Source organism: Schistocerca gregaria, chromosome 8 (assembly GCF_023897955.1).
Source record: "Schistocerca gregaria isolate iqSchGreg1 chromosome 8, iqSchGreg1.2, whole genome shotgun sequence".
Lineage (NCBI taxonomy): Eukaryota > Metazoa > Arthropoda > Insecta > Orthoptera > Acrididae > Schistocerca > Schistocerca gregaria.
In genome coordinates, this window is record NC_064927.1 from 33290331 (window position 1) to 33312716 (window position 22386).

Sequence of the window (22386 nt, forward strand, 5' to 3'; positions counted from 1 at the left end):
AAACTGTATTTGAAGGTGAAGGTGATTTTGTAGACATGTGTGAAAGACATGTTCTGAAATGCAAGTGTTGTTGTTTGGAGAGCACATCGGTTACGTGTCAGTTGTGTAGCCAAGCAGTAATTTGTCGCCATAGCTGCAAATATTAGCCGGTAATATGAAGTGTTGTCAGCTAAAGTCTGATGATGCAGACGACCGTAAGGACGAAGTACCCAAGAGTACCGCTAGGCCGCGCCTCTTTAGCTCAGTGGTAGAGCACTGGTCTAATAAACCAGAGGTCGTAAGTTCCATCCTCACAGGAGAAAGATGAATTTTGGAAATCAGTTGCGCGACGTGGCCGTATAGCAAACAGTACCTGTGATGACGAACAATTAGCGACAGAGCGTTTTTTAAGAATTACTCTCAGATGCGATTAAGGCGAATGGCGCAGATAAAGCATTTGCCAAAGCGGTGCAGCATAAGGTGGGACGAGGCAGTCTGAATTACATTTTATAGATGTATTTCTCACATATCTCAGAGCCTCTCGCGATATTCGTCGTCGTCGTCGCCGCCGCCGCTTCTGCAGAAGTAGCAAATGGCAATAGTAGCAAATGTGGCGAGGGACGCCCTGCCTTCGATTCCGAATGCACAAAGTGTGTGGTCTTGTTTCTCAGTCTATATTTGGTCGGTCTCGTCAGAGGTTGAATGTAACGAATGGGTGGGAAAGAGCAAGGGGCAGCGGCTGTGTAGAACGAAAACACAAATCCTCAGGGGTGTGAGCGTTTCGAGATGACTCGTATACGTGTAAATGTTTGTTGTCAGTGACCGTGTGGCCTAATGGATAAGGCGTCGGACTTCGGATCTGAAGATTACAGGTTCGAATGCTGTCACGCTCGTGTTTTCCAGTTCTGAAAAAGAAACATACCGTTTTAATGTAGCAATTGAGCAGTACGAAACCGTCTGAATGTTGCTGTTGACCATTTTTTGCTTGGAGATGCTCTTGAGCTTGAAACACACACAGCAAGACCGGTGTTAACTAGCGAAATGGTCGGCAGAGTGCCGACACCGCGAGTTTTGACTGGCACTTGCACATCTAAGACAACGTCGGAAAGTAACTCGTTCGGCTTTTGAGTCACATAAAGTATGTGTGTTAATTTTGACGCCACTAGCTCTGCTTGTTGTCATGCAATTTCTTTGCCTCTCATAAATGATTATGACATAAAAGTGAAGTACGTGACGAGTGTGACGTTAGGAAAACATTAGGCAGCATGGAGAGATTCTGTATGGGACCACCCAACCCAAACGAGTACTGTGTGACGTGCTACCCCGCAGGTATTCATCGAGGTAGCCGGCTAGCTCAGTCGGTAGAGGGTCAGACTCTTAATCCCAGGGTCTTGGGTTCGAGCCAGACGCTGGGCAGAACGGAATTTTGTTCCGCTGCAGATGTAAATTACCGTTTTTCTGATTAACGAGATTTAATGGAAATAGCAACATTAAACTTTGCCTACGTCTCTGCCAGTCGCAAGGAAACTGTATTTGAAGGTGAAGGTGATTTTGTAGACATGTGTGAAAGACATGTTCTGAAATGCAAGTGTTGTTGTTTGGAGAGCACATCGGTTACGTGTCAGATGTGTAGCCAAGCAGTAATTTGTCGCCATAGCTGCAAATATTAGCCGGTAATATGAAGTGTTGTCAGCTAAAGTCTGATGATGCAGACGACCGTAAGGACGAAGTACCCAAGAGTACCGCTAGGCCGCGCCTATTTAGCTCAGTGGTAGAGCACTGGTCTAATAAACCAGGGGTCGTAAGTTCCATCCTCACAGGAGAAAGATGAATTTTGGAAATCAGTTGCGCGTCGTGGCCGTATAGCAAACAGTACCTGTGGTGACGAACAATTAGCGACAGGCGTTTTTTTAAGAATTACTCTCAGATGTGATTAAGGCGAATGGCGCCGATAAAGCATTTGCCAAAGCGGTACAGCCAAAGGTGGGACGAGGCAGTCTGAATTACATTTTATAGATGTATTTCTCACATATCTCAGAGCCTCTCGCGATCGTCGTCGTCGTCGTCGTCGTCGTCGTCGTCGTCGTCGTCGTCGTCGTCGTCGTCGCCGCCGCCGCTTCTGCAGAAGTAGCAAATGGCCATCGTAGCAAATGCGGCGAGGGACGCCCTGCCTTCGATTCCGAATGCACAAAGTGTGTGGTCTTGTTTCTCAGTCTATATTTGGTCGGTCTCGTCAGAGGTTGAATGTAACGAATGGGTGGGAAAGAGCAAGGGGCAGCGGCTGTGTAGAACGAAAACACAAATCCTCAGGGGGTGTGAGCGTTTCGAGATGAGTCGTATACGGGTAAATGTTTGTTGTCAGTGACCGTGTGGCCTAATGGATAAGGCGTCGGACTTCGGACCTGAAAATTACAGGTTCGAATGCTGTCACGCTTGTGTTTTTCCAGTTCTGAAAATGAACCATACCGTTTTAATGTAGCACTTGAGCAGTACGAAACCGTCTGAATGTTGCTGTTGACCAATTTTTTGCTTGGAGATGCTCTTGAGCTTGAAACACACACAACAAGACCGGTGTTAACTAGCGAAATGGTCGGCAGAGTCCCGATACAGCGAGTTTAGACTATCACTTGCACATCTAAAACAACGTCGGAAAGTAACTCGTTCGGCTTTTGAGTCACATAAAGTATGTGTGTTAATTTTGACGCCACTAGCTCTGCTTGTTGTCATGCAATTTCTTTGCCTCTCATAAATGATTATGACATAAAAGTGAAGTACGTGACGAGTGTGACGTTAGGAAAACATTAGGCAGCATGGAGAGATTCTGTATGGAACCACCCAACCCAAACGAGTACTGTCTGACGTGCTACCCGGCAGGTATTCCCGAGGCAGCCGGCTAGTTCAGTCGGTGGAGCGTGAGAATCTTAATCCTAGGTTTGTTTGTTCGAGCCCCACGCTGGGCGCGAACGGAATTTTGTTCCGCTGCAGATGTAAATTACCGTTTTTCTGATTAACGAGATTTAATGGAAATAGCAACATTAAACTTTGCCTACGTCTCTGTCAGTCGCAAGGAAACTGTATTTGAAGGTGAAGGTGATTTTGTAGACATGTGTGAAAGACATGTTCTGAAATGCAAGTGTTGTTGTTTGGAGAGCACATCGGTTACGTGTCAGTTGTGTAGCCAAGCAGTAATTTGTCGCCATAGCTGCAAATATTAGCCGGTAATATGAAGTGTTGTCAGCTAAAGTCTGATGATGCAGACGACCGTAAGGACGAAGTACCCAAGAGTACCGCTAGGCCGCACCTCTTTAGCTCAGTGGTAGAGCACTGGTCTAATAAACCAGGGGTCGTAAGTTCCATCCTCACAGGAGAAAGATGAATTTTGGAAATCAGTTGCGCGACGTGGCCGTATAGCAAACAGTACCTGTGATGACGAACAATTAGCGACAGAGCGTTTTTTAAGAATTACTCTCAGATGCGATTAAGGCGAATGGCGCAGATAAAGCATTTGCCAAAGCGGTGCAGCATAAGGTGGGACGAGGCAGTCTGAATTACATTTTATAGATGTATTTCTCACATATCTCAGAGCCTCTGGCGATATTCGTCGTCGTCGTCGCCGCCGCCGCTTCTGCAGAAGTAGCAAATGGCAATAGTAGCAAATGTGGCGAGGGACGCCCTGCCTTCGATTCCGAATGCACAAAGTGTGTGGTCTTGTTTCTCAGTCTATATTTGGTCGGTCTCGTCAGAGGTTGAATGTAACGAATGGGTGGGAAAGAGCAAGGGGCAGCGGCTGTGTAGAACGAAAACACAAATCCTCAGGGGTGTGAGCGTTTCGAGATGACTCGTATACGTGTAAATGTTTGTTGTCAGTGACCGTGTGGCCTAATGGATAAGGCGTCGGACTTCGGATCTGAAGATTACAGGTTCGAATGCTGTCACGCTTGTGTTTTCCAGTTCTGAAAAAGAAACATACCGTTTTAATGTAGCAATTGAGCAGTACGAAACCGTCTGAATGTTGCTGTTGACCATTCTTTGCTTGGAGATGCTCTTGAGCTTGAAACACACACAGCAAGACCGGTGTTAACTAGCGAAATGGTCGGCAGAGTGCCGACACCGCGAGTTTTGACTGGCACTTGCACATCTAAGACAACGTCGGAAAGTAACTCGTTCGGCTTTTGAGTCACATAAAGTATGTGTGTTAATTTTGACGCCACTAGCTCTGCTTGTTGTCATGCAATTTCTTTGCCTCTCATAAATGATTATGACATAAAAGTGAAGTACGTGACGAGTGTGACGTTAGGAAAACATTAGGCAGCATGGAGAGATTCTGTATGGGACCACCCAACCCAAACGAGTACTGTGTGACGTGCTACCCCGCAGGTATTCATCGAGGTAGCCGGCTAGCTCAGTCGGTAGAGGGTCAGACTCTTAATCCCAGGGTCGTGGGTTCGAGCCAGACGCTGGGCGGAACGGAATTTTGTTCCGCTGCAGATGTAAATTACCGTTTCTCTGATTAACGAGATTTAATGGAAATAGCAACATCAAACTTTGCCTACGTCTCTGTCAGTCGCAAGGAAACTGTATTTGAAGGTGAAGGTGATTTTGTAGACATGTGTGAAAGACATGTTCTGAAATGCAAGTGTTGTTGTTTGGAGAGCACATCGGTTACGTGTCAGATGTGTAGCCAAGCAGTAATTTGTCGCCATAGCTGCAAATATTAGCCGGTAATATGAAGTGTTGTCAGCTAAAGTCTGATGATGCAGACGACCGTAAGGACGAAGTACCCAAGAGTACCGCTAGGCCGCGCCTCTTTAGCTCAGTGGTAGAGCACTGGTCTAATATACCAGGGGTCGTAAGTTCCATCCTCACAGGAGAAAGATGAATTTTGGAAATCAGTTGCGCGTCGTGGCCGTATAGCAAAGAGTACCTGTGATGACGAACAATTAGCGACAGGCGTTTTTTTAAGAATTACTCTCAGATGTGATTAAGGCGAATGGCGCCGATAAAGCATTTGCCAAAGCGGTACAGCATAAGGTGGGACGAGGCAGTCTGAATTACATTTTATAGATGTATTTCTCACATATCTCAGAGCCTTTCGCGATATTCGTCGTCGTCGCCGCCGCCGCTACTGCAGAAGTAGCAAATGGCCATCGTAGCAAATGCGACGAGGGACGCCCTGCCTTCGATTCCGAATGCACAAAGTGTGTGGTCTTGTTTCTCAGTCTATATTTGGTCGGTCTCGTCAGAGGTTGAATGTAACGAATGGGTGGGAAAGAGCAAGGGGCAGCGGCTGTGTAGAACGAAAACACAAATCCTCAGGGGTGTGAGCGTTTCGAGATGAGTCGTATACGTGTATATGTATGTTGTCAGTGACCGTGTGGCCTAATGGATAAGGCGTCGTACTTCGGATGTGAAGATTACAGGTTCGAATGCGGTCACGCTTGTGTTTTTCCAGTTCTGAAAAAGAAACATACCGTTTTAATGTAGCAATTGAGCAGTACGAAACCGTCTGAATGTTGCTGTTGACCATTTTTTGCTTGGAGATGCTCTTGAGCTTGAAACACACACAGCAAGACCGGTGTTAACTAGCGAAATGGTTGGCAGAGTGCCGACACCGCGAGTTTTGACTGGCACTTGCACATCTAAAACAACGTCGGAAAGTAACTCGTTCGGCTTTTGAGTCACATAAAGTATGTGTGCTAATTTTGACGCCACTAGCTCTGCTTGTTGTCATGCAATTTCTTTGCCTCTCAGAAATGATTATGACATAAAAGTGAAGTACGTGACGAGTGTGACGTTAGGAAAACATTAGGCAGCATGGAGAGATTCTGTATGGGACCACCCAACCCAAACGAGTACTGTGTGACGTGCTACCCGGCAGGTATTCACTGAGGTAGCCGGCTAGCTCAGTCGGTAGAGCGTCAGACTCTTAATCCCAGGGTCGTGGGTTCGAGCCAGGCGCTGGGCGAAACGGAATTTTGTTCCGCTGCAGGTGTAAATTACCGTTTTTCTGATTAACGAGATTTAATGGAAATAGCAACTTTAAACTTTGCCTATGCCTCTGTCAGTCGCAAGGAAACTGTATTTGAAGGTGAAGGTGATTTTGTAGACATGTGTGAAAGACATGTTCTGAAATGCAAGTGTTGTTGTTTGGAGAGCACATCGGTTACGTGTCAGATGTGTAGCCAAGCAATAATTTGTCGCCACAGCTGTAAATATTAGCCGGTAATATGAAGTGTTGTCAGCTAAAGTCAAATGATGCAGACGACCGTAAGAACGAAGTACCCAAGAGTACCGCTAGGCCGCGCCTCTTTAGCTCAGTGGTAGAGCACTGGTCTAATAAACCAGGGGTCGTAAGTTCCATCCTCACAAGAGAAAGATGAATTTTGGAAATCAGTTGCGCGACGTGGCCGTATAGCAAACAGTACCTGTGATGACGAACAATTAGCGACAGGCGTTTTTTTAAGAATTACTCTCAGATGTGATTAAGGCGAATGGTGCAGATAAAGCATTTGCCAAAGCGGTACAGCATAAGGTGGGACGAGGCAGTCTGAATTACATTTTATAGATGTATTTCTCACATATCTCAGAGCCTCTCGCGATCTTCGTCGTCGTCGTCGTCGTCGGTAGTCGTCGTCGTCGTCGTCGTCGTCGTCGCCGCCGCCGCTTCTGCAGAAGTAGTAAATGGCCATCGTAGCAAATGCGGCGAGGGACGCCCTGCCTTCGATTCCGAATGCACAAAGTGTGTGGTCTTGTTTCTCAGTCTATATTTGGTCGGTCTCGTCAGAGGTTGAATGTAACGAATGGGTGGGAAAGAGCAAGGGGCAGCGGCTGTGTAGAACGAAAACACAAAAACCTCAGGGGTGCGAGCGTTTCGATTTGAGTCGTATACGTGTAAATGTTGGTTGTCAGTGACCGTGTGGCCTAGTGGATAAGGCGTCGGACTTCGGATCTGAAGATTACAGGTTCGAATGCTGTCACGCTTGTGTTTTTCCAGTTCTGAAAAAGAAACATACCGTTTCAATGTAGCAATTGAGCAGTACGAAACCGTCTGAATGTTGCTGTTGACCATTTTTTGCTTGGAGATGCTCTTGAGCTTGAAACACACACAACAAGACCGGTGTTAACTAGCGAAATGGTCGGCAGAGTGCCGACACAGCGAGTTTTGACTATCACTTGCACATCTAAAACAACGTCGGAAAGTAACTCGTTCGGCTTTTGAGTCACATAAAGTATGTGTGTTAATTTTGACGCCACTAGCTCTGCTTGTTGTCATGCAATTTCTTTGCCTCTCAGAAATGATTATGACATAAAAGTGAAGTACGTGACGAGTGTGACGTTAGGAAAACATTAGGCAGCATGGAGAGATTCTGTATGGGACCACCCAACCCAAACGAGTACTGTGTGACGTGCTACCCCGCAGGTACTAATCGAGGTAGCCGGCTAGCTCAGTCGGTAGAGGGTCAGACTCTTAATCCCAGGGTCGTGGGTTCGAGCCAGACGCTGGGCGGAACGGAATTTTGTTCCGCTGCAGATGTAAATTACCGTTTTTCTGATTAACGAGATTTAATGGAAATAGCAACATCAAACTTTGCCTACGTCTCTGTCAGTCGCAAGGAAACTGTATTTGAAGGTGAAGGTGATTTTGTAGACATGTGTGAAAGTCATGTTCTGAAATGCAAGTGTTGTTGTTTGGAGAGCACATCGGTTACGTGTCAGATGTGTAGCCAAGCAGTAATTTGTCGCCATAGCTGCAAATATTAGCCGGTAATATGAAGTGTTGTCAGCTAAAGTCTGATGATGCAGACGACCGTAAGGACGAAGTACCCAAGAGTACCGCTAGGCCGCGCCTATTTAGCTCAGTGGTAGAGCACTGGTCTAATAAACCAGGGGTCGTAAGTTCCATCCTCACAGGAGAAAGATGAATTTTGGAAATCAGTTGCGCGACGTGGCCGTATAGCAAACAGTACCTGTGATGACGAACAATTAGCGACAGAGCGTTTTTTAAGAATTACTCTCAGATGCGATTAAGGCGAATGGCGCAGATAAAGCATTTGCCAAAGCGGTGCAGCATAAGGTGGGACGAGGCAGTCTGAATTACATTTTATAGATGTATTTCTCACATATCTCAGAGCCTCTCGCGATATTCGTCGTCGTCGTCGTCGTCGCCGCCGCCGCTTCTGCAGAAGTAGCAAATGGCAATAGTAGCAAATGCGGCGAGGGACGCCCTGCCTTCGATTCCGAATGCACAAAGTGTGTGGTCTTGTTTCTCAGTCTATATTTGGTCGGTCTCGTCAGAGGTTGAATGTAACGAATGGGTGGGAAAGAGCAAGGGGCAGCGGCTGTGTAGAACGAAAACACAAATCCTCAGGGGTGTGAGCGTTTCGAGATGACTCGTATACGTGTAAATGTTTGTTGTCAGTGACCGTGTGGCCTAATGGATAAGGCGTCGGACTTCGGATCTGAAGATTACAGGTTCGAATGCTGTCACGCTCGTGTTTTCCAGTTCTGAAAAAGAAACATACCGTTTTAATGTAGCAATTGAGCAGTACGAAACCGTCTGAATGTTGCTGTTGACCATTTTTTGCTTGGAGATGCTCTTGAGCTTGAAACACACACAGCAAGACCAGTGTTAACTAGCGAAATGGTCGGCAGAGTGCCGACACCGCGAGTTTTGACTGGCACTTGCACATCTAAGACAACGTCGGAAAGTAACTCGTTCGGCTTTTGAGTCACATAAAGTATGTGTGTTAATTTTGACGCCACTAGCTCTGCTTGTTGTCATGCAATTTCTTTGCCTCTCATAAATGATTATGACATAAAAGTGAAGTACGTGACGAGTGTGACGTTAGGAAAACATTAGGCAGCATGGAGAGATTCTGTATGGGACCACCCAACCCAAACGAGTACTGTGTGACGTGCTACCCCGCAGGTATTCATCGAGGTAGCCGGCTAGCTCAGTCGGTAGAGGGTCAGACTCTTAATCCCAGGGTCGTGGGTTCGAGCCAGACGCTGGGCGGAACGGAATTTTGTTCCGCTGCAGATGTAAATTACCGTTTCTCTGATTAACGAGATTTAATGGAAATAGCAACATCAAACTTTGCCTACGTCTCTGTCAGTCGCAAGGAAACTGTATTTGAAGGTGAAGGTGATTTTGTAGACATGTGTGAAAGACATGTTCTGAAATGCAAGTGTTGTTGTTTGGAGAGCACATCGGTTACGTGTCAGATGTGTAGCCAAGCAGTAATTTGTCGCCATAGCTGCAAATATTAGCCGGTAATATGAAGTGTTGTCAGCTAAAGTCTGATGATGCAGACGACCGTAAGGACGAAGTACCCAAGAGTACCGCTAGGCCGCGCCTCTTTAGCTCAGTGGTAGAGCACTGGTCTAATAAACCAGGGGTCGTAAGTTCCATCCTCACAGGAGAAAGATGAATTTTGGAAATCAGTTGCGCGTCGTGGCCGTATAGCAAAGAGTACCTGTGATGACGAACAATTAGCGACAGGCGTTTTTTTAAGAATTACTCTCAGATGTGATTAAGGCGAATGGCGCAGATAAAGCATTTGCCAAAGCGGTACAGCATAAGGTGGGACGAGGCAGTCTGAATTACATTTTATAGATGTATTTCTCACATATCTCAGAGCCTCTCGCGATATTCGTCGTCGTCGCCGCCGCCGCTACTGCAGAAGTAGCAAATGGCCATCGTAGCAAATGCGACGAGAGACGCCCTGCCTTCGATTCCGAATGCACAAAGTGTGTGGTCTTGTTTCTCAGTCTATATTTGGTCGGTCTCGTCAGAGGTTGAATGTAACGAATGGGTGGGAAAGAGCAAGGGGCAGCGGCTGTGTAGAACGAAAACACAAATCCTCAGGGGTGTGAGCGTTTCGAGGTGAGTCGTATACGTGTATATGTATGTTGTCAGTGACCGTGTGGCCTAATGGATAAGGCGTCGTACTTCGGATGTGAAGATTACAGGTTCGAATGCTGTCACGCTTGTGTTTTTCCAGTTCTGAAAAAGAAACATACCGTTTTAATGAAGCAATTGAGCAGTACGAAACCGTCTGAATGTTGCTGTTGACCATTTTTTGCTTGGAGATGCTCTTGAGCTTGAAACACACACAGCAAGACCGGTGTTAACTAGCGAAATGGTTGGCAGAGTGCCGACACCGCGAGTTTTGACTGGCACTTGCACATCTAAAACAACGTCGGAAAGTAACTCGTTCGGCTTTTGAGTAACATAAAGTATGTGTGCTAATTTTGACGCCACTAGCTCTGCTTGTTGTCATGCAATTTCTTTGCCTCTCAGAAATGATTATGACATAAAAGTGAAGTACGTGACGAGTGTGACGTTAGGAAAACATTAGGCAGCATGGAGAGATTCTGTATGGGACCACCCAACCCAAACGAGTACTGTGTGACGTGCTACCCGGCAGGTATTCACCGAGGTAGCCGGCTAGCTCAGTCGGTAGAGCGTCAGACTCTTAATACCAGGGTCGTGGGTTCGAGCCAGACGCTGGGCGAAACGGAATTTTGTTCCGCTGCAGGTGTAAATTACCGTTTTTCTGATTAACGAGATTTAATGGAAATAGCAACTTTAAACTTTGCCTATGTCTCTGTCAGTCGCAAGGAAACTGTATTTGAAGGTGAAGGTGATTTTGTAGACATGTGTGAAAGACATGTTCTGAAATGCAAGTGTTGTTGTTTGGAGAGCACATCGGTTACGTGTCAGATGTGTAGCCAAGCAATAATTTGTCGCCACAGCTGTAAATATTAGCAGGTAATATGAAGTGTTGTCAGCTAAAGTCAAATGATGCAGACGACCGTAAGAACGAAGTACCCAAGAGTACCGCTAGGCCGCGCCTCTTTAGCTCAGTAGTAGAGCACTGGTCTAATAAACCAGGGTTCGTAAGTTCCATCCTCACAAGAGAAAGATGAATTTTGGAAATCAGTTGCGCGACGTGGCCGTATAGCAAACAGTACCTGTGATGACGAACAATTAGCGACAGGCGTTTTTTTAAGAATTACTCTCAGATGTGATTAAGGCGAATGGCGCAGATAAAGCATTTGCCAAAGCGGTACAGCATAAGGTGGGACGAGGCAGTCTGAATTACATTTTATAGATGTATTTCTCACATATCTCAGAGCCTCTCGCGATCTTCGTCGTCGTCGTCGTCGTCGTCGCCGCCGCCGCTTCTGCTGAAGTAGTAAATGGCCATTGTAGCAAATGCGGCGAGGGACGCCCTGCCTTCGATTCCGAATGCACAAAGTGTGTGGTCTTGTTTCTCAGTCTATATTTGGTCGGTCTCGTCAGAGGTTGAATGTAACGAATGGGTGGGAAAGAGCAAGGGGCAGCGGCTGTGTAGAACGAAAACACAAATCCTCAGGGGTGTGAGCGTTTCGATTTGAGTCGTATACGTGTAAATGTTGGTTGTCAGTGACCGTGTGGCCTAATGGATAAGGCGTCGGACTTCGGATCTGAAGATTACAGGTTCGAATGCTGTCACGCTTGTGTTTTTCCAGTTCTGAAAAGAAACATACCGTTTTAATGTAGCAATTGAGCAGTACGAAACCGTCTGAATGTTGCTGTTGACCATTTTTTGCTTGGAGATGCTCTTGAGCTTGAAACACACACAACAAGACCGGTGTTAACTAGCGAAATGGTCGGCAGAGTGCCGACACAGCGAGTTTTGACTATCACTTGCACATCTAAAACAACGTCGGAAAGTAACTCGTTCGGCTTTTGAGTCACATAAAGTATGTGTGTTAATTTTGACGCCACTAGCTCTGCTTGTTGTCATGCAATTTCTTTGCCTCTCAGAAATGATTATGACATAAAAGTGAAGTACGTGACGAGTGTGACGTTAGGAAAACATTAGGCAGCATGGAGAGATTCTGTATGGGACCACCCAACCCAAACGAGTACTGTGTGACGTGCTACCCCGCAGGTACTAATCGAGGTAGCCGGCTAGCTCAGTCGGTAGAGGGTCAGACTCTTAATCCCAGGGTCGTGGGTTCGAGCCAGACGCTGGGCGGAACGGAATTTTGTTCCGCTGCAGATGTAAATTACCGTTTTTCTGATTAACGAGATTTAATGGAAATAGCAACATCAAACTTTGCCTACGTCTCTGTCAGTCGCAAGGAAACTGTATTTGAAGGTGAAGGTGATTTTGTAGACATGTGTGAAAGACATGTTCTGAAATGCAAGTGTTGTTGTTTGGAGAGCACATCGGTTACGTGTCAGATGTGTAGCCAAGCAGTAATTTGTCGCCATAGCTGCAAATATTAGCCGGTAATATGAAGTGTTGTCAGCTAAAGTCTGATGATGCAGACGACCGTAAGGACGAAGTACCCAAATATACCGCTAGGCCGCGCCTCTTTAGCTCAGTGGTAGAGCACTGGTCTAATAAACCAGGGGTCGTAAGTTCCATCCTCACAGGAGAAAGATGAATTTTGGAAATAAGTTGCGCGTCGTGGCCGTATAGCAAAGAGTACCTGTGATGACGAACAATTAGCGACAGGCGTTTTTTTAAGAATTACTCTCAGATGTGATTAAGGCGAATGGCGCAGATAAAGCATTTGCCAAAGCGGTACAGCATAAGGTGGGACGAGGCAGTCTGAATTACATTTTATAGATGTATTTCTCACATATCTCAGAGCCTCTCGCGATATTCGTCGTCGTCGCCGCCGCCGCTTCTGCAGAAGTAGCAAATGGCCATCGTAGCAAATGCGGCGAGGGACGCCCTGCCTTCGATTCCGAATGCACAAAGTGTGTGGTCTTGTTTCTCAGTCTATATTTGGTTGGTCTCGTCAGAGGTTGAATGTAACGAATGGGTGGGAAAGAGCAAGGGGCAGCGGCTGTGTAGAACGAAAACACAAATCCTCAGGGGTGTGAGCGTTTCGAGATGAGTCGTATTCTTGTAAATGTTTGTTGTCAGTGACCGTGTGGCCTAATGGATAAGGCGTCGGACTTCGGATGTGAAGATTACAGGTTCGAATGCTGTCACGCTTGTGTTTTTCCAGTTCTGAAAAAGAAACATACCGTTTTAATGTAGCAATTGAGCAGTACGAAACCGTCTGAATGTTGCTGTTGACCATTTTTTGCTTGGAGATGCTCTTGAGCTTGAAACACACACAGCAAGACCGGTGTTAACTAGCGAAATGGTTGGCAGAGTGCCGACACCGCGAGTTTTGACTGGCACTTGCACATCTAAAACAACGTCGGAAAGTAACTCGTTCGGCTTTTGAGTCACATAAAGTATGTGTGTTAATTTTGACACCACTAGCTCTGCTTGTTGTCATGCAATTTCTTTGCCTCTCAGAAATGATTATGACATAAAAGTGAAGTACGTGACGAGTGTGACGTTAGGAAAACATTAGGCAGCATGGAGAGATTCTGTATGGGACCACCCAACCCAAACGAGTGCTGTGTGACCTGCTACCCGGCAGGTATTCACCGAGGTAGCCGGCTAGCTCAGTCGGTAGAGCGTCAGACTCTTAATCCCAGGGTCGTGGGTTCGAGCCAGACGCTGGGCGAAACGGAATTTTGTTCCGCTGCAGGTGTAAATTACCGTTTTTCTGATTAACGAGATTTAATGGAAATAGCAACTTTAAACTTTGCCTACGTCTCTGTCAGTCGCTAGGAAACTGTATTTGAAGGTGAAGGTGATTTTGTAGACATGTGTGAAAGACATGTTCTGAAATGCAAGTGTTGTTGTTTGGAGAGCACATCGGTTACGTGTCAGATGTGTAGCCAAGCAGTAATTTGTCGCCATAGCTGTAAATATTAGCCGGTAATATGAAGTGTTGTCAGCTAAAGTCTGATGATGCAGACGACCGTAAGGACGAAGTACCCAAGACTACCGTTAGCCCGCGCCTCTTTAGCTCAGTGGTAGAGCACTGGTGTAATAAACCAGGGGTCGTAAGTTCCATCCTCACAAGAGAGAGATGAATTTTCAAAATCAGTTGCACGACGTGGCCGTATAGCAAACAGTACCTGTGATGACGAACAATTAGCGACAGAGCGTTTTTTAAGAATTACCCTCAGATGCGATTAAGGCGAATGGCGCAGATAAAGCATGTGCCAAAGCGGTGCAGCATAAGGTGGGACGAAGCAGTCTGAATTACATTTTATAGATGTATTTCTCACATATCTCAGAGCCTCTCGCGATATTCGTCGTCGTCGCCGCCGCCGCTTCTGCAGAAGTAGCAAATGGCCATCGTAGCAAATGCGGCGAGGGATGCCCTGCCTTCGATTCCGAATGCACAAAGTGTGTGGTCTTGTTTCTCAGTCTATATTTGGTCGGTCTCGTCAGAGGTTGAATGTAACGAATTTGTGGGAAAGAGCAAGGGGCAGCGGCTGTGTAGAACGAAAACACAAATCCTCAGGGGTGTGAGCGTTTCGAGATGAGTCGTATACGTGTAAATGTTTGTTGTCAGTGACTGTGTGGCATAATGGATAAGACGTTGGACTTCGGATCTAAAGATTACAGGTTCGAATGCTGTCACGCTCGTGTTTTCCAGTTCTGAAAAAGAAACATACCGTTCTAATGTAGCAATTGAGCAGTACGAAACCGTCTGAATGTTGCTGTTGACCATTTTTTGCTTGGAGATGCTCATGAGCTTGAAACACACACAACAAGACCGGTGTTAACTAGCGAAATGGTTGGCAGAGTGCCGACACAGCGAGTATTGACTATCACTTGCACATCTAAAACAACGTCGGAAAGTAACTCGTTCGGCTTTTGAGTCACATAAAGTATGTGTGCTAATTTTGACGCCACTAGCTCTGCTTGTTGTCATGCAATTTCTTTGCCTCTCAGAAATGATTATGACATAAAAGTGAAGTACGTGACGAGTGTGACGTTAGGAAAACATTAGGCAGCATGGAGAGATTCTGTATGGGACCACCCAACCCAAACGAGTACTGTGTGACGTGCAACCCGGCAGGTATTCACTGAGGTAGCCGGCTAGCTCAGTCGGTAGAGCGTCAGACTCTTAATCCCAGGGTCGTGGGTTCGAGCCAGACGCTGGGCGAAACGGAATTTTGTTCCGCTGCAGGTGTAAATTACCGTTTTTCTGATTAACGAGATTTAATGGAAATAGCAACTTTAAACTTTGCCTATGTCTCTGTCAGTCGCAAGGAAACTGTATTTGAAGGTGAAGGTGATTTTGTAGACATGTGTGAAAGACATGTTCTGAAATGCAAGTGTTGTTGTTTGGAGAGCACATCGGTTACGTGTCAGATGTGTAGCCAAGCAATAATTTGTCGCCACAGCTGTAAATATTAGCCGGTAATATGAAGTGTTGTCAGCTAAAGTCAAATGATGCAGACGACCGTAAGAACGAAGTACCCAAGAGTACCGCTAGGCCGCGCCTCTTTAGCTCAGTGGTAGAGCACTGGTCTAATAAACCAGGGGTCGTAAGTTCCATCCTCACAAGAGAAAGATGAATTTTGGAAATCAGTTGCGCGACGTGGCCGTTTAGCAAACAGTACCTGTGATGACGAACAATTAGCGACTGGCGTTTTTTTAAGAATTACTCTCAGATGTGATTAAGGCGAATGGCGCAGATAAAGCATTTGCCAAAGCGGTACAGCATAAGGTGGGACGAGGCAGTCTGAATTACATTTTATAGATGTATTTCTCACATATCTCAGAGCCTCTCGCGATCGTCGTCGTCGTCGTCGTCGTCGTCGTCGTCGTCGTCGTCGTCGTCGTCGTCGCCGCCGCCGCCGCTTCTGCAGAAGTAGCAAATGGCCATCGTAGCAAATGCGGCGAGGGACGCCCTGCCTTCGATTCCGAATGCACAAAGTGTGTGGTCTTGTTTCTCAGTCTATATTTGGTCGGTCTCGTCAGAGGTTGAATGTAACGAATGGGTGGGAAAGAGCAAGGGGCAGCGGCTGTGTAGAACGAAAACACAAATCCTCAATGGTGTGAGCGTTTCGAGATGAGTCGTATACATGTAAATGTTGGTCGTCAGTGACCGTGTGGCCTAATGGATAAGGCGTCGGACTTCGGATCTGAAGATTACAGGTTCGAATGCTGTCACGCTTGTGTTTTCCAGTTCTGAAAAAGAAACATACCGTTCTAATGTAGCAATTGAGCAGTACGAAACCGTCTGAATGTTGCTGTTGACCATTTTTTGCTTGGAGATGCTCATGAGCTTGAAACACACACAACAAGACCGGTGTTAACTAGCGAAATGGTTGGCAGAGTGCCGACACAGCGAGTATTGACTATCACTTGCACATCTAAAACAACGTCGGAAAGTAACTCGTTCGGCTTTTGAGTCACATAAAGTATGTGTGCTAATTTTGACGCCACTAGCTCTGCTTGTTGTCATGCAATTTCTTTGCCTCTCAGAAATGATTATGACATAAAAGTGAAGTACGTGACGAGTGTGACGTTAGGAAAACATTAGGCAGCATGGAGAGATTCTGTATGGGACCACCCAACCCAAACGAGTACTGTGTGACGTGCAACCCGGCAGGTATTCACTGAGGTAGCCGGCTAGCTCAGTCGGTAGAGCGTCAGACTCTTAATCCCAGGGTCGTGGGTTCGAGCCAGACGCTGGGCGAAACGGAATTTTGTTCCGCTGCAGGTGTAAATTACCGTTTTTCTGATTAACGAGATTTAATGGAAATAGCAACTTTAAACTTTGCCTATGTCTCTGTCAGTCGCAAGGAAACTGTATTTGAAGGTGAAGGTGATTTTGTAGACATGTGTGAAAGACATGTTCTGAAATGCAAGTGTTGTTGTTTGGAGAGCACATCGGTTACGTGTCAGATGTGTAGCCAAGCAATAATTTGTCGCCACAGCTGTAAATATTAGCCGGTAATATGAAGTGTTGTCAGCTAAAGTCAAATGATGCAGACGACCGTAAGAACGAAGTACCCAAGAGTACCGCTAGGCCGCGCCTCTTTAGCTCAGTGGTAGAGCACTGGTCTAATAAACCAGGGGTCGTAAGTTCCATCCTCACAAGAGAAAGATGAATTATGGAAATCAGTTGCGCGACGTGGCCGTTTAGCAAACAGTACCTGTGATGACGAACAATTAGCGACTGGCGTTTTTTTAAGAATTACTCTCAGATGTGATTAAGGCGAATGGCGCAGATAAAGCATTTGCCAAAGCGGTACAGCATAAGGTGGGACGAGGCAGTCTGAATTACATTTTATAGATGTATTTCTCACATATCTCAGAGCCTCTCGCGATCGTCGTCGTCGTCGTCGTCGTCGTCGTCGTCGTCGTCGTCGTCGTCGTCGTCGTCGCCGCCGCCGCTTCTGCAGAAGTAGCAAATGGCCATCGTAGCAAATGCGGCGAGGGACGCCCTGCCTTCGATTCCGAATGCACAAAGTGTGTGGTCTTGTTTCTCAGTCTATATTTGGTCGGTCTCGTCAGAGGTTGAATGTAACGAATGGGTGGGAAAGAGCAAGGGGCAGCGGCTGTGTAGAACGAAAACACAAATCCTCAATGGTGTGAGCGTTTCGAGATGAGTCGTATACATGTAAATGTTGGTCGTCAGTGACCGTGTGGCCTAATGGATAAGGCGTCGGACTTCGGATCTGAAGATTACAGGTTCGAATGCTGTCACGCTTGTGTTTTTCCAGTTCTGAAAAAGAAACATACCGTTTTAATGTAGCAATTGAGTAGTACGAAACCGTCTGAATGTTGCTGTTGACCATTTTTTTGCTTGGAGATGCTCTTGAGCTTGAAACACACACAGCAAGACCGGTGTTAACTAGCGAAATGGTCGGCAGAGTGCCGACACAGCGAGTATTGACTATCACTTGCACATCTAAAACAACGTCGGAAAGTAACTCGTTCGGCTTTTGAGTCACATAAAGTATGTGTGCTAATTTTGACGCCACTAGCTCTGCTTGTTGTCATGCAAATTCTTTGCCTCTCAGAAATGATTATGACATAAAAGTGAAGTACGTGACGAGTGTGACGTTAGGAAAACATTAGGCAGCATGGAGAGATTCTGTATGGGACCACCCAACCCAAACGAGTACTGTGTGACGTGCTACCTGGCAGGTATTCACTGAGGTAGCCGGCTAGCTCAGTCGGTAGAGCGTCAGACTCTTAATCCCAGGGTCGTGGGTTCGAGCCAGACGCTGGGCGAAACGGAATTTTGTTCCGCTGCAGGTGTAAATTACCGTTTTTCTGATTAACGAGATTTAATGGAAATAGCAACTTTAAACTTTGCCTATGTCTCTGTCAGTCGCAAGGAAACTGTATTTGAAGGTGAAGGTGAGTTTGTAGACATGTGTGAAAGACATGTTCTGAAATGCAAGTGTTGTTGTTTGGAGAGCACATCGGTTACGTGTCAGATGTGTAGCCAAGCAGTAATTTGTCGCCATAGCTGTAAATATTAGCCGGTAATATGAAGTGTTGTCAGCTAAAGTCTGATGATGCAGACGACCGTAAGGACGAAGTACCCAAGACTACCGTTAGCCCGCGCCTCTTTAGCTCAGTGGTAGAGCACTGGTGTAATAAACCAGGGGTCGTAAGTTCCATCCTCACAGGAGAGAGATGAATTTTCAAAATCAGTTGCACGACGTGGCCGTATAGCAAACAGTACCTGTGATGACAAACAATTAGCGACAGAGCGTTTTTTAAGAATTACCCTCAGATGCGATTAAGGCGAATGGCGCAGATAAAGCATTTGCCAAAGCGGTGCAGCATAAGGTGGGACGAGGCAGTCTGAATTACATTTTATAGATGTATTTCTCACATATCTCAGAGCCTCTCGCGATATTCGTCGTCGTCGCCGCCGCCGCTTCTGCAGAAGTAGCAAATGGCCATCGTAGCAAATGCGGCGAGGGATGCCCTGCCTTCGATTCCGAATGCACAAAGTGTGTGGTCTTGTTTCTCAGTCTATATTTGGTCGGTCTCGTCAGAGGTTGAATGTAACGAATGGGTGGGAAAGAGCAAGGGGCAGCGGCTGTGTAGAACGAAAACACAAATCCTCAGGGGTGTGAGCGTTTCGAGATGAGTCGTATTCTTGTAAATGTTTGTTGTCAGTGACCGTGTGGCCTAATGGATAAGGCGTCGGACTTCGGATGTGAAGATTACAGGTTCGAATGCTGTCACGCTTGTGTTTTTCCAGTTCTGAAAAAGAAACATACCGTTTTAATGTAGCAATTGAGCAGTACGAAACCGTCTGAATGTTGCTGTTGACCATTTTTTGCTTGGAGATGCTCTTGAGCTTGAAACACACACAGCAAGACCGGTGTTAACTAGCGAAATGGTTGGCAGAGTGCCGACACCGCGAGTTTTGACTGGCACTTGCACATCTAAAACAACGTCGGAAAGTAACTCGTTCGGCTTTTGAGTCACATAAAGTATGTGTGTTAATTTTGACACCACTAGCTCTGCTTGTTGTCATGCAATTTCTTTGCCTCTCAGAAATGATTATGACATAAAAGTGAAGTACGTGACGAGTGTGACGTTAGGAAAACATTAGGCAGCATGGAGAGATTCTGTATGGGACCACCCAACCCAAACGAGTGCTGTGTGACCTGCTACCCGGCAGGTATTCACCGAGGTAGCCGGCTAGCTCAGTCGGTAGAGCGTCAGACTCTTAATCCCAGGGTCGTGGGTTCGAGCCAGACGCTGGGCGAAACGGAATTTTGTTCCGCTGCAGGTGTAAATTACCGTTTTTCTGATTAACGAGATTTAATGGAAATAGCAACTTTAAACTTTGCCTACGTCTCTGTCAGTCGCTAGGAAACTGTATTTGAAGGTGAAGGTGATTTTGTAGACATGTGTGAAAGACATGTTCTGAAATGCAAGTGTTGTTGTTTGGAGAGCACATCGGTTACGTGTCAGATGTGTAGCCAAGCAGTAATTTGTCGCCATAGCTGTAAATATTAGCCGGTAATATGAAGTGTTGTCAGCTAAAGTCTGATGATGCAGACGACCGTAAGGACGAAGTACCCAAGACTACCGTTAGCCCGCGCCTCTTTAGCTCAGTGGTAGAGCACTGGTGTAATAAACCAGGGGTCGTAAGTTCCATCCTCACAAGAGAGAGATGAATTTTCAAAATCAGTTGCACGACGTGGCCGTATAGCAAACAGTACCTGTGATGACGAACAATTAGCGACAGAGCGTTTTTTAAGAATTACCCTCAGATGCGATTAAGGCGAATGGCGCAGATAAAGCATGTGCCAAAGCGGTGCAGCATAAGGTGGGACGAAGCAGTCTGAATTACATTTTATAGATGTATTTCTCACATATCTCAGAGCCTCTCGCGATATTCGTCGTCGTCGCCGCCGCCGCTTCTGCAGAAGTAGCAAATGGCCATCGTAGCAAATGCGGCGAGGGATGCCCTGCCTTCGATTCCGAATGCACAAAGTGTGTGGTCTTGTTTCTCAGTCTATATTTGGTCGGTCTCGTCAGAGGTTGAATGTAACGAATTTGTGGGAAAGAGCAAGGGGCAGCGGCTGTGTAGAACGAAAACACAAATCCTCAGGGGTGTGAGCGTTTCGAGATGAGTCGTATACGTGTAAATGTTTGTTGTCAGTGACTGTGTGGCATAATGGATAAGACGTTGGACTTCGGATCTGAAGATTACAGGTTCGAATGCTGTCACGCTCGTGTTTTCCAGTTCTGAAAAAGAAACATACCGTTCTAATGTAGCAATTGAGCAGTACGAAACCGTCTGAATGTTGCTGTTGACCATTTTTTGCTTGGAGATGCTCATGAGCTTGAAACACACACAACAAGACCGGTGTTAACTAGCGAAATGGTTGGCAGAGTGCCGACACAGCGAGTATTGACTATCACTTGCACATCTAAAACAACGTCGGAAAGTAACTCGTTCGGCTTTTGAGTCACATAAAGTATGTGTGCTAATTTTGACGCCACTAGCTCTGCTTGTTGTCATGCAATTTCTTTGCCTCTCAGAAATGATTATGACATAAAAGTGAAGTACGTGACGAGTGTGACGTTAGGAAAACATTAGGCAGCATGGAGAGATTCTGTATGGGACCACCCAACCCAAACGAGTACTGTGTGACGTGCAACCCGGCAGGTATTCACTGAGGTAGCCGGCTAGCTCAGTCGGTAGAGCGTCAGACTCTTAATCCCAGGGTCGTGGGTTCGAGCCAGACGCTGGGCGAAACGGAATTTTGTTCCGCTGCAGGTGTAAATTACCGTTTTTCTGATTAACGAGATTTAATGGAAATAGCAACTTTAAACTTTGCCTATGTCTCTGTCAGTCGCAAGGAAACTGTATTTGAAGGTGAAGGTGATTTTGTAGACATGTGTGAAAGACATGTTCTGAAATGCAAGTGTTGTTGTTTGGAGAGCACATCGGTTACGTGTCAGATGTGTAGCCAAGCAATAATTTGTCGCCACAGCTGTAAATATTAGCCGGTAATATGAAGTGTTGTCAGCTAAAGTCAAATGATGCAGACGACCGTAAGAACGAAGTACCCAAGAGTACCGCTAGGCCGCGCCTCTTTAGCTCAGTGGTAGAGCACTGGTCTAATAAACCAGGGGTCGTAAGTTCCATCCTCACAAGAGAAAGATGAATTTTGGAAATCAGTTGCGCGACGTGGCCGTTTAGCAAACAGTACCTGTGATGACGAACAATTAGCGACTGGCGTTTTTTTAAGAATTACTCTCAGATGTGATTAAGGCGAATGGCGCAGATAAAGCATTTGCCAAAGCGGTACAGCATAAGGTGGGACGAGGCAGTCTGAATTACATTTTATAGATGTATTTCTCACATATCTCAGAGCCTCTCGCGATCGTCGTCGTCGTCGTCGTCGTCGTCGTCGTCGTCGTCGTCGTCGTCGTCGTCGTCGTCGCCGCCGCCGCTTCTGCAGAAGTAGCAAATGGCCATCGTAGCAAATGCGGCGAGGGACGCCCTGCCTTCGATTCCGAATGCACAAAGTGTGTGGTCTTGTTTCTCAGTCTATATTTGGTCGGTCTCGTCAGAGGTTGAATGTAACGAATGGGTGGGAAAGAGCAAGGGGCAGCGGCTGTGTAGAACGAAAACACAAATCCTCAATGGTGTGAGCGTTTCGAGATGAGTCGTATACATGTAAATGTTGGTCGTCAGTGACCGTGTGGCCTAATGGATAAGGCGTCGGACTTCGGATCTGAAGATTACAGGTTCGAATGCTGTCACGCTTGTGTTTTTCCAGTTCTGAAAAAGAAACATACCGTTTTAATGTAGCAATTGAGTAGTACGAAACCGTCTGAATGTTGCTGTTGACCATTTTTTTGCTTGGAGATGCTCTTGAGCTTGAAACACACACAGCAAGACCGGTGTTAACTAGCGAAATGGTCGGCAGAGTGCCGACACAGCGAGTATTGACTATCACTTGCACATCTAAAACAACGTCGGAAAGTAACTCGTTCGGCTTTTGAGTCACATAAAGTATGTGTGTTAATTTTGAAG

At 46.2% G+C, this 22386-nt stretch overlaps 5 non-coding genes across 5 annotated transcripts; all 5 read left to right on the forward strand.

Moving 5' to 3' along the window:
• The first annotated feature begins 230 nt into the window (after positions 1-230).
• Positions 231-302, forward strand: Trnai-aau (transfer RNA isoleucine (anticodon AAU)). Its single transcript has one exon. It is a non-coding gene; the product is annotated as a tRNA-Ile (tRNA).
• Positions 303-6282: 5980 nt separating this feature from the next.
• Positions 6283-6354, forward strand: Trnai-aau (transfer RNA isoleucine (anticodon AAU)). Its single transcript has one exon. It is a non-coding gene; the product is annotated as a tRNA-Ile (tRNA).
• An 8993-nt stretch (positions 6355-15347) lies between these two features.
• Positions 15348-15419, forward strand: Trnai-aau (transfer RNA isoleucine (anticodon AAU)). Its single transcript has one exon. It is a non-coding gene; the product is annotated as a tRNA-Ile (tRNA).
• A 1470-nt stretch (positions 15420-16889) lies between these two features.
• Trnai-aau (transfer RNA isoleucine (anticodon AAU)) lies at positions 16890-16961 on the forward strand. The gene has a single exon. It is a non-coding gene; the product is annotated as a tRNA-Ile (tRNA).
• Positions 16962-21434: 4473 nt separating this feature from the next.
• Trnai-aau (transfer RNA isoleucine (anticodon AAU)) lies at positions 21435-21506 on the forward strand. The gene has a single exon. It is a non-coding gene; the product is annotated as a tRNA-Ile (tRNA).
• The last annotated feature ends 880 nt before the right edge of the window (positions 21507-22386 follow it).